Genomic DNA, 12,334 nt, shown 5'->3' with positions numbered 1-12,334 from the left:
GAATTTATTCAACACTTATCACTTAATGAGTTTGGCATGAGCTTTCATTCCAGATATGAACAAGTCATGGCTTCTTCATAAGTAACAGTTTCCTGTTGTGTCCTCTCATCTCCGCGCTCTGCCTCTCTCTCTCTCTCTCTCTCTCTAAATGCATTCCTAAATTTCTGGACTCATTTTGTGCGTTTGATTTGATTGCTGCTTCCCACAACAACAAAGCACTTGTACATTTCAGCCGACCCACGCTCACACACCCCCACCCCAACCCCAATTTGTATGAAAACTATGACAGTGGTAGATAAACAAGGCCAGAGGGGGCCTGACAACATGGCTTCAAGGATTCTCTGCAGAGCTGAATAAAATAACTTCTTTTTCACCAGACAACAACTAAAAACAACACTATATAAAGCTTCAAACACTCATGTCTCGTTGTGAAATCCCATTAAAAGAAACATTTCAGGGTGTCGGATAGCCGAGACAATATTTTGTGCCACCCTGTTTTGAGGCTGTAGTCGTCATCACAGCAGCCTTTTATATGAATCTGACGTCGGCCCTTTGTTGAATGTCATCCCCACACACCAAGGAGATCGTCAGCTGTCGGTCCGAGCGGTCGTCACCATAGTTTTAGTGGTGTGTCCAGCTCCCACGCTACACAACTAACTTTCAGTTTGAAATATTCAAGATTATCTGCACATAAATGGAAACACTAATCAGTGTAATTCTGAGAGGGGTAATGAGGAACCTCATTTTGTGAGCATTGTCTAAAATCTGATTAGTGATAATGGAGATAGTGTACATGAGACAACAATAGCTGGATAAATGAAGAGACTGACAGTCCAGATCAAAACGCATCATGTAGCAATTAGGCCTTCATTATAATGCTACGTGCTTGAACTTGTTTTTCATCATCTCAGAGAAAAGATGGCCTGCAGTACGAGCCGGAAATGATGAAGTCACACAATTCACACACAAAAAAGCACTCCTCTTGTGTTGTTTGTAATTGTACTCCTGTGACCTCACTTATGTTGATTATCTGATTACCATTAAAGGAAATAAGTGCCGCCGGGCTTTTCTCTAGAGCGAAATCGTCCGCTCTCATTAGCTTTTAAATAAGGGGTAATGAGATGAGAATACATGTTAGAAGTATTTTCCCGCTCTAACCCTAATCCATAAAATCCTTTAATCTCATCATTGCATACAGTAAGTTACATGAGCGGCTGTATAGCCTCTAACAAGCTGTAAAATGGTAACAGCACAAGTAGAGATGTCTGCTGTGACGTCGTCTCTCTTCTGGCTGCAGTCTGAAGGGAGATCAGACTCTGGAGGCATTGTCTGCTGGCTCTGACATACAGTAATATGTAAAGAAAGGCGTCCAGTACATTTAGCGTCAACTGTTCAAAGACATGACTATGAGACGGTCGATGCTCAGACCAACAAGAGAAGCAAGAAAAAAGGACAAAATGAAACAGATGATATAAACGTCTTTGGACTCGAGGACATACACAGAACAGTCCAGGACTCTGACAAAGTTTGAAAACTGGTTCACGGAAAAGAAAAGAGCAGCAGCTTTTTACTGTTGCTCCCAGTGTGACTCCCTCGTGTCTCTAGCAATGTTTCAATATGTGGGCGAAGTGAGCTTATTTGAAAGGGGAGTTATGGTTTTTGGCAAAATTGAAATAAACGTTATTAATGTTGCTTTGCTCAAGGGCACCTGACACGTTGAAGTGAGTTGGCACCTCTGTAGCTACTAGACCAATTTTCAGACTCGGTCCACACCAGGACTTGAACCTACAACCCTCTAGTAATAACCAATGTCCTCATAAACTGAGCTACTGCAATCCAATTTGTATAACGTGTAGTAGTCGTGTGTTTGTATCCATAAGGTTGTCTAATTGGCCCCTCGGTGTGTGGCTACTTATAAACTGCATGGGCTCAGGTAATTCTCAGGTAGTTTGGAAAGGGGGTAGGGGGTAGCTAGGGCCCCAACTGAAATCTGATTGGCCAACACATGTCGTTATCTGAACATCGTTCCTTTTTTTTTTTTTTTTTTTTTGCATTTCAATGTGGTACATATCAAGTGTTTTAAATCATTATTCATCACAAACACAGTTTTTAAATATTGACAGATCTATACTGCCCTACAAAGCAAAAAGGCAGTAACTACGCGGAGTGCAGAACTGAGAAAAATGACTCTAAAGTTATCACCTCGTCCAGCCTAAGTAGTTGTAGGTATATTATTGGACATGTGGCATTTTTGTTACTTTATATGAGCTTATTCTTTGTACATATCAATCATCATATTTTATTTGATATTTTACCCCATTTTACAGTTACTGTGTTCTTGCTTTGTATTGCTTACCAAAAATGTGCCACAATACCAAGGGAAAAGGCAGTAACTACATATTCTTCAAAAAACATTTCATCACAGCTTGTGTTAGATACGCTGCATTTAGAATAATTGGAATCCTTTGTTTTCCTGAACATGGATATACTATGCCCAAAGCCATTTGACCATTTTTGGTCAGTGTTTTGGTGCTGACATGGCTGCTTAAAAAGTATTTCACATTTCAAGTTCCATGAAGGCCCAAATGGGGACAGTTCATTTGGAATAGACCACAGCATTGTGTGACTCAATTAAAGTTGTGACATCACTGTGTAGTAACATGGTTGTAATGTAGGCTAGTAATACAAAGCACGAGTAACTTGTATGAAACAAAGCAAGAAAACAGTAATGGCTTTTACTGTGTTTTTGCTTTGTTTCACTCGGGCTTTTTGCAGTTACTGTTAAAAAAAAAAAAGTTTTTCTCCAAAACGATACACATTTAAGACAATATATTTTGTTACATAATAAAGGATGCAATGAATGTCAGGAAAATGATAATAACTCATTTTTGACCAAAATTGCAGTTACTGCCTTTTTGCTTTGTAGGGCAGTATAGGGAAGTAATTCAAACCATATGTGGGATTAAGAGGAAGCTCGTGTTGAATTTGTGGGTATTGGAACAGAGCCCCACATGATGATCATCTCAAAGAAGAAACTTCAATTAAAGTCATATTTTGAGTCTGAACAAATTGTTAGACTTAATCCCATCTTTAAACAAATGAGCCTGTCCTCCAAACTATACGACTCCACTGGTCGTTTGTCCAAGTGTCAAATTACGACCCATATTTACTTTTTAGAGGCAAGCGACCTCTAGCGGACGTATAAATAACCTCGATCCGGTGAATGTGTTTGACCCCAAACCCTAACCCAAGTCCAAGCTAGATAACTTTTTTTCCCCAAAACATTAGTTAATTACCACTTACCTAGGTAAGCGCATCAAGCAGTGTGACGGTGTACTGACATGTCTCCGTTCGCCGGTAGGGGCGCTAATTTAGGAAATGCTATTATGTGTCGTATTACATGACAGACGAGCTCTCCGGTCGTATAGGTTGGAGGACGTTTTGAAACAAATCTGCAAAACATGATCACTCAATCATTGAGCCAGCCATCGCCTCGGACTCCTGCAGTTAAGAGTGACGAGTCTTAACTGGCAGCATTTGGAAGAACAAAGCATTGCCAGTTCAATCACATCTCTCTAAAGTGGCAAAGACGCCGTGCGGAGCTGTTCTTACTGAGACTGGGGCACTGCTTCATGTTCACCTATAGGCTTCTGGAGGAGTTCACAGAGATTGGCTGCTGATGAGACATGAGATGAGGGTGTGGGGAGGTTGGAGGGTGGTAGGGCTTGGACTGCAGATTTCCCACTGTGGTCCACAACATCAGAGACACAGAAGGCTTAGCGTGGACAGCGCAGCGGGGCAGAAAAACGCCTGTGGCTCAGTGATGGAAGCAGTCTCTTTGTGTGTGTGCTTGTTTGTATAGGACCAAGGACCAATGCGAGTCACACACTGGCGCGCTAACACAGAGGGTCTCTGAAAGTTTAACTTTTATATTTTATAAAGGCATGAAACAGAAGAAGCACCAACTGCTGCACACATGACCACCGGTCTAAAACACACGCATGTTTCAAACACACTGAGAGAAGAGATGAAGAGAGCAGAGAAAAAACATTTACTACAGAGAAACATGCATATGTAAAACTGACAGAACAATGTCAGTATGCATGTCTGAAGCCGTGTTTGCATTTTGTTCATTATTATCATATGATGAATGGAAGTTATTGTCTACCGTGCCTTGTAGTCCAGTCAGTAGCACTTGAAAGGTGTCCAGATCACTTTTTAAAGGTCTCGGTCTCAAAACTATTTACTCGGTCTTTGGTCTTGATCTCAGACTGGGTGGCCTCTGGGTTTTAAAATAAGACTGGTCAGGACCACCTGACAGGCTACTTTTCCACATCATCACTGTGAGAAGAAAAACCCTTTCTAAAAGAAGGAATAAATTCAATTCAATTATTAGATCATCCCGTTTTTAGAATCTAAGTGAGTGACACGTCTCCCTGCACACAAGATGACGATCTTCATGGTCTTGGTCTTGCACTAGCACGTCTTTGTTCTTAGCCATATTTTTTTTTAAATTAACCCAGCAGTTACCATGTTAATTAAATGTTTTCAAAGGCAGTCAGAAAACAAAATGAGACCGTCTCCTTAGAAAGTAAATACCTATGAAGTGATGCAACGTTCTCTGAAAGCGAGATTTGACATCAATGTTTAATATGAGCTATTGAGCAGATGAAAAAAAAATAAAAGAGAAGCTCAGCCATCAAATATGCAATGCAAAGCTGAATCTGTCAAAACAAAATGTTGTTGAAAGAGAAGCTGTGATACAGAGAGAGGAGAGCGTGGGTGGATGTCTGAACATGTGAGTCTGAGTCCCTTTCTGTTTGGTCTCCATCCAATTAAAATGAGGAAATAACTGACAGTAAAAAAAAGAAAAGAAAAGATAATAATCCTTGAGTCCTTCAGCTGAAAACAAGTATCTAAAGACTTTAAAAAAGAATCAAAAACAGCTTTCTGAGAACTTCAGTTTATACAGTCCTACTCGGTTGTCGTAACACAACACGCTAGTGGGTTTAACAACCCGAGTCATGTGGCAAAACTCTGGTCTTGAAAAAATGAATGCAGAAGTACAACATCCTGCAGTTTGGTCGAGTGTATGCTTGTAGCTGACTCCAGGACTCAAGTAGTCACATCCACATAGCTGGCCAAAAAAAAGACAGCAATAAAGTTTACAGCCTGGTACAGAAAACAAAACCAGTTTGACTAGTTATTGCCATCAAAGGCTCACACCGGTGAGCAGTTTTGATTTTGAAAACGATACTTGTTATCCATAGTTGGGCGGGTAGCTTACATGGTTGACAGGTTGGCGCGCGATGTCACGTCAACGTCAGGAGGCTTCCTCCACAGTTCAGCCCTAGAAATTCTTTTTTTTTTTTCTTTTTTTTTTTTTTTGGGGGGGGGGGGGAGAACATGTTCAAACGTTTCTGTGTCCTATTCTGAGTTTGTTAAAAGTGAAAAAAGTGTGTGCAAAAATCGTGTTTGATTGAATTTGAATTTTGGCAGTTTTAAGGTCGGGGAGCGAATAATTAAGAGTTAAAAAAAAGAGACCAACAATCCTACTAAACACGTCATGCACCCAAATGTAAATGCACGCAGCCTTGTTGACCTTTCACCTTCAGTCAGAAAGTCTTGGAGGTTTAATAGGGTGGTTTTGTGGGTATAACAGCTGAGTTACAGGGGCAAGATGGAAGGAGCGGCGGAGAAAAGCACTGTGTGCTTGTGTGTGTGTGTGTGTGCGTGCATATCTGACAGTGTGTGTGTGTGTGCGTGCATATCTGACACTGTGTGCGTGTGTGTGTGTGTGTGTGTGCATATCTGACACTGTGTGTGTGTGTGTGTGTGCGTGTGTGTGCATATCTGACACTGTGTGTGTGTGTGTGTGTGTGTGTGTGTGTGCATATCTGACACTGTGTGTGTGTGTGTGTGTGTGTGAGCGTGCATATCTGACACTATGTGTGTGTGTGCGCTTGCATATCTGACACTGTGTGTGTGTGTGTGTGCCTATCTGACACTGTGTGTGCACGTGTACCAATATGAAGCCATTGTGGAATCAATATGAATGTTTAAGGCTTAATGAAAGATTGGTTAAGTCGCTGTTGTGACACGACGTTATGAAAAGGCACCACGGAGAGTTGTTGAGAGTTGTGTTCATACGCCCAGCAGGAACCAGAGTGAAGTGTGGAGACTTCCTTCCTTTCCAAGTCCCTTTGAGAACAGTCAGATACCCATACACATTTAAACCCCTCAGCCTCCAACTGTTTCTTTGTGCTCATGAGTGTGTGTGTGTGTGTGTGTGTGTGTGTGTGTGTGACACAGAGGGAGACAAAGACCTCAGAGCTACACTCAGACAATGAGACATCAAAAAGAGCCCTCTGCTGCAGATACAACACTGATGGAGTAGAAACTGGGCAATGTTTTCCCCTTTTTTCATCATCTAAAGATTAGTTTCCAGACTAAAAACCCTCCTCTGTTCCGTCAGGCAACAGCTGCACACCGTCCACTTTGCCCTCAATGGCTTCCCTGCACCTCTCTCTTACAGACGTAAGCCCTACGCATGCAGACGCCACTTGTTCTGCAGGGAAAGCTCCAGGCCAGTAAGGGCCCCCGAACGGCCGACCAACTTCAAACCACAGCAGTGGCTCAAAATGTCCGCATTTTTCAATGCCAGTCGAGCGCCTCCCTGAGGAGGCCCCATGTGACAACACTCCCTCTCCATGCTCAGCTAAGAAATCATCTGTGTGCGAGAGGGCGACGTGTTGACAACCTTAATGTCCACCTGTCACTCGAAACAGTAAAGTCGAAGGCAAATCTGCTTTAACAGCATGTAAGAGACTTCTAAACTGAGGAAATGAGAGAGAGAGGGTTTCCTAACCTGTTGGACGATGCCAGGAGAAGACATTCAGCTGGACAGATTTGAATGGAGGTAAACACATATGCAGAAACAGATGTCCCCACAATATTAGGCAGCTGTGCAACAGTGATTACTCTGTCGGAGCAACTTCACGAGGCATGAATCTCACTTTGATTGTCACAAATAAATAACCTGAAAGAGAAGGCTTCTCAGAGAGAGCAGAGCCGTCACCTGCACAGCATTGGATATATCATCTGAAGTACGACAGGTCAATGATTTTATAGCGGCTTGTAAAGTTTGAGTTTTTATTTGCGTAATTTCAAATTGTGTCTCAATAAATCAGAGAAGTGGATGAACCATAGTATGTTGTAATTGTGCAGGCAGCACAACTACACTCTAAAAAGTAATTCTGGGGATCTGTTACCACCACTTAATTAAATGCATAGCCGCAACATAAAAAAAAATATTTCTTGATTTAGAAAACCAGATTAAATCTGGTTTTCTAAATCAAGAAATATTTTGTGCCTTGTGGACTTGTGCCTTTTGAATTGGACACATAATTTCATCAGTTGTGCTGACTTAATAATGTTGGTAGTAATATTTTATATAATTTCAACGCAAATTTCTGCGTCTGATTTAAAACAAAATTTAAGTTATAGTAACTTCATTAAATTGGTTTGATGACTTAATTTGTTTCACCATAAGTTCAAAATTTCACCTACCCACATGCCCGGATAAGTTCTGACGGTTAACACTGGGTGTTGGCTGAAGGAATACCACACAAAGGACATTTTGAGGTGAGTTTTATTTCTTTTACAATTTTATTCCACTAAAACAATGTATTTTGGCATATTGTCAATTCTGATATGACCAACAGTGGACTTGTGTATGGATTTTAGACTACACCTGCAAGTACAGCTCATGTAATGTTCTACATGTAGCTTAAGCTATTCACAGTTAGCATTAGCAGTAATTTTTTTTGTCCATCCCATTTAATTTAGCACAGGAATCATTAAGTTGCAAATGACAAGTTCTCTCAGCTAGAAAGGGCTTTCCATTATGGAAGTTCATGATTTCATTTTTGTTTGTGTAACTGTTAGCTACATTGTTTAATGTGTATGTAACCAAAAGTGCAATATAGCTGCAACCAGCATGTGCGCGCTGCATGGACAGCATTGGTTGTTAATGTGTTTCTATTGATATCATTCAGACCTACATTTATCTATTTGTGGCTAAGATTTGAATCGAAGATTGATTCATCATATGCCTATTCTTCTTGATTCGAATTTAGTTTTTTTTCTTAACAATTCTCATCAATGCATAAAATAGAACACATTCATACATTAGAACATTCTTGAACGTACTACGAAGCAGAATTATGAAAATAGCCTGCTTGCAACATGAATGTTAAAATACAATTTTTTTTCAAATTATGCAAAATATCTGCATCAAGTTTTAAGTCTTTGCAAGTTTAAAGTAAGAAACTGAAATCAATACCTTCTTGGAAGATAATAACAAATTACTAGTCAATAATAATGGGTCAATTAGGTGCTCTTCTTTTTTTAGGAGGTCATCATTTAATTTTGGAGATTTTCTTTGACTATTGAGGTATAGTATAGTAATACTCGTTGGTAATTGTCACAGTATTCTTAGTTGTCTGCAGAAAATAATATTTTTTGTTTATGTGCTCTACAGCTAAATGAAGAATTCAAAAGAATCACTACTGTAAGCCTTGAACCTGTCTTTACGGGCAAACTCAACCTTTGCATCCCAAAACTTATGGACGTGGTCTCATCAAGATGAGGAGCTACAGGTGCGAGAATCAGGTGGATCAAAGAAAGACTTCTTGAGGTATGATAATTACTTTGCCAGTAACTTGCATTTCAAACTAAATTCAGTCACTCATTGAGATTATAATGTAATTGATTATTAGCTCATCACCAGTTCATTAACTTCTAGCACGTTAACTTATTGTTTAATTTTCTTTACAAGGACACGGACGAGTTTGAAGCAGGCCTTGACAGACAGATGATGACAATGGCCATCATCGGTTACCAGCCCACTGACCACAGGACTGCAGCCATCGTGGTGGAGGGAACCAAAATCCTTGAGGGAAAGGATATTCCAAGATGCTGTGGTCTTTAGTATACCGTGTAAATATATATATATATGTAAAAAAAAATTGCAGGACCTTTAGAGGTTTGGTGGCAGTTGAGACACATGGACCGTTATCACTGTAGTTTCACAAAATGTTACAAAGATTTGACAGAATTATTTAAAAATATTGGAGTTCTGAAGTTTTTACATGTTTGGCACTGTGGTTTTCACTACAACTGCCTAGAACTTAGCTGTGATAGCATAACTGATCTGTTGTGATGGCATAAATTAGTTTGGTTACAACTTAATTTCCCAAGGCAGTATGGCCAGTTTGGTCATTTAACTTGTGGGGTAATTTAAGTTTGTCTATTTTTTTCCCTATTTCACATATTGAAATATACGTTAAATGTTTTGGAATAAAACATTTTTTTTCGAAGAGTTTTGTTTCTGGGTGAATTAATTCAATCAACAAAAACATAAAAAATTGAATTGGAGCAACTTAATTTTTTAACAGTTGTCAATTTAAAAACTTATGTTCATAACAATGATAATTAAGTATATAATTCTTAAAATACACTACATATGTGTTTGTGCCACCAATTGTTAAGTAGGTGGTAATTAAAAATCCTTTTGACTGTAAAGGAAAAGCTATTTCCCAAAAAAAAGATTGACGCAAACAGTTGCGTTAATTTTCTTAGTTGAGCCAGAAGATTTGTTTTTAGAGTGTACAATTAACTCAAGATTTCATGTTGAAGAGAGGTGTGTATTATTGGAACCGTTTGTTTGAACGGGACTGATTTAAAAGCTATTCAAAATTACTCAAGAGGCTACAGGAATATTATACAAACAAAGTTAGTCACTTTTACCTCAGAGTTTGATTCTGGATCTGTTGGACTGTGATGCTAAACTTATTGCAATGGAAAAGACACAAAACATCTTCCTTTAGGTTTGTAGTCGTAGAATTTGAACTTATAGAGTTGTACTTTTATGAATGACTGAATCTCAAATTTCAGATTCTACAGAAAATGGCAATTTTGACGTCTATTCAAAAAACTTTTTTTGCGGGGGCACTGTGTGCTCCCCGTGGGTGAAGGCTGTGGTCCTTTAAGCAGGCGGCTAAGGTTTGAATCCGACCTGTGGCTCCTTTCCACACATCATTCCCCATTCTCTTCCCTGATTTCCAACTCTAAAATAAAGGCATGAAGAGGCCCAAAATAAATCATTAATCAAAAATGTCCGTGCCCTTTTCACGCCAGACCTGACAAAACGGTATATTTTACTGTCTACCTGCTGTCAAATACATGTGCTGATCTGCTGTCAGACGATGGACGATGATGGTTGACAATAAGGAGAGTACAGATTTTAAAAATGTCCACTTGTAGTCACTTCCACAAGTCAGTTTTATAAATGTTAGAATGTAGAAACACTTCAGGTCCATTCCTCAGACTCACAGTTTCTTTAAAGAAACGGCTGCAGCATCATTTATTGAAACTCAAGAATCATCAGCATTCAGCCGTTACACTGTGGCATTAATCCTACTGTAGAGGCTACAGAACTAGCTGAACCTCACTTGATCACATCACAGTTTCAGACCAGATCAGACAGACACGCTCGGGTTTACTGTCACAGCTCAGGACAAGATGAGAATGTTCCACGGTGTCCAAAAACACTTCCTAAATGATGTGGTGGTATCATGTTAATGAGACCGTAGCAGCCGGCAGCAGGGGATAGCTGCAGCTAACTAGCTGATTTAAGAGCCTGCTGGTTAGTGATTGGCAACAGACAGCATGCATGAGGGTTTGGGAAGGTAGTCCGAGCCAGAGGGGGCTTCTGACTCCCTAATGAATTTCAAATTGGGAGAAGTGAGAAAATAGCTGAGGCGGACTAAGGAGCCTGACTGATTTCACTTCTGCTACAATCCAGTTATCTCATAATAAATTCAAGACGCTTTCTGTCGGACATACAGTATTTTCGAAACGTAGAGGAATGTTAGATAATTCATGGGAATAATAAAGTCTGATTTGTCTCAGTTTCTCAAAACTGAGATGGTGTGCGGCCATCTTTCTCTCTTCTATCTGAGAAGGAGTTGATGTTCCTACTTGCTGTGCCGCCCTTCAGAACTTGTGTCATAGCACAGCAGTTCTGGTGTATTGAATTGTGCGTATGTAACAGATGTGGTCGGGGCACTGAAGGAAGCAACACATTGACTGTTCTTCAGCTTGTAATGGAAATTTGTTTTCTGCACCTCTGCTCCCTCAGCAATACAAAACGGCACTGTCTGGAGCGTATATAAATTAAAAACAAATACATTACAATCAGCACATGTATTTGACTAGTTTGTTGTGGATTTTTGTTGGTAAAAACGGATCTCAAGACAATGTCTTTTGTCTTTGTGTATTGAATACAGTAAACGTTCTTTGCTATCAGCCACAGAAGTGACACCAGTCACGACTGCATCAAAGGGGATAGGTTTATTGCACATACAAGAGTAACAGTTTGTCATTGGTCTCGGCTTGCCCTTGTGGCTACGCCTTCTGCATAGATGAATTCCTTTTGAGGCATCAATATAGGCAATAGTATCAGTTTGTTAATAATGCAAGCTTTTATAGAACTGGCACAGTAGAACAACAGTAAAAACCTTCTATGCTCAAATAACAACAAGTAGAAGTGTACATGTGTGCATGTGTGAGATGCAGACAAGGCTGATGTCCAATGACGCACGAACATCCACGTCTTAGATGTTCAAATAAGCATTTTTCCAATCAGTGACACCTTGTGGACGATATCAATAACAGCATGTGGCTGTATAACGAATCAGAAAGTATGAAAAAGCTATAGAAAACATAAATTATAAATTCAATCTCAAATATTTATTGTATACTGTACTAAAAAAGAAAAAAAGAGTCATTTATTGAATGAAGTCATCTCCTGTTTTCATTGGCTTGGTTTTTTTTGTGGTGTACATAAGAAATGGACCAATTAGTGGTAATTTGCTCAACTTAAACTTCTATTTTCAAAACAGTCCAATAGCAGTCAAACTAGCTCCTCATCACTGCAGCAGAAATCACCACAGAGAAGCTTCTGTTTGAGCGAGCCGCGGTTGATGTCGTTCCAGGAACAGTCCGAGCCGACGATGTGTTGAGTGTGCTGCCTGTTGGTCGGAGGTGGAGGATCAGAACATGTCAAATCATTACCACTAAAGTTAGCTTCTCACACAGTCAGCTGCCAGTTTCAATTTGGCTGCTTTTCATCCAGCCTTATTTCTGTCTCCGATCCAGCGACATTTTACAAGTTTTCCTCAATAACAAACATTTAGAAAACCAGACAGAATGCGTTTCCGTCTACTGACTCTGCTATAGCCAATAAATATACTCTTTGGTTGAGCAGAAC

The 12,334-nt window shown here is 39.8% G+C and overlaps 1 protein-coding gene and 1 long non-coding RNA gene across 2 annotated transcripts in view; both read left to right on the top strand.

Moving 5' to 3' along the window:
* brinp2 (bone morphogenetic protein/retinoic acid inducible neural-specific 2) overlaps window positions 1–12,334 on the top strand; it is a 217,191-nt gene that overhangs the window by 103,566 nt on the left and 101,291 nt on the right. The gene's annotated exons all lie outside the window — the stretch shown is intronic.
* Window positions 8,304–9,111, top strand: LOC306826495. The gene is made up of 2 exons (XR_013779440.1): window positions 8,304–8,698; window positions 8,840–9,111. It is a non-coding gene; the product is annotated as an uncharacterized lncRNA (long non-coding RNA).

Source organism: Symphodus melops (assembly GCF_947650265.1).
Source record: "Symphodus melops genome assembly, chromosome: 7".
Taxonomy (NCBI): domain Eukaryota; kingdom Metazoa; phylum Chordata; class Actinopteri; order Labriformes; family Labridae; genus Symphodus; species Symphodus melops.
This window is presented reverse-complemented; position numbering and strand designations above follow the sequence as displayed.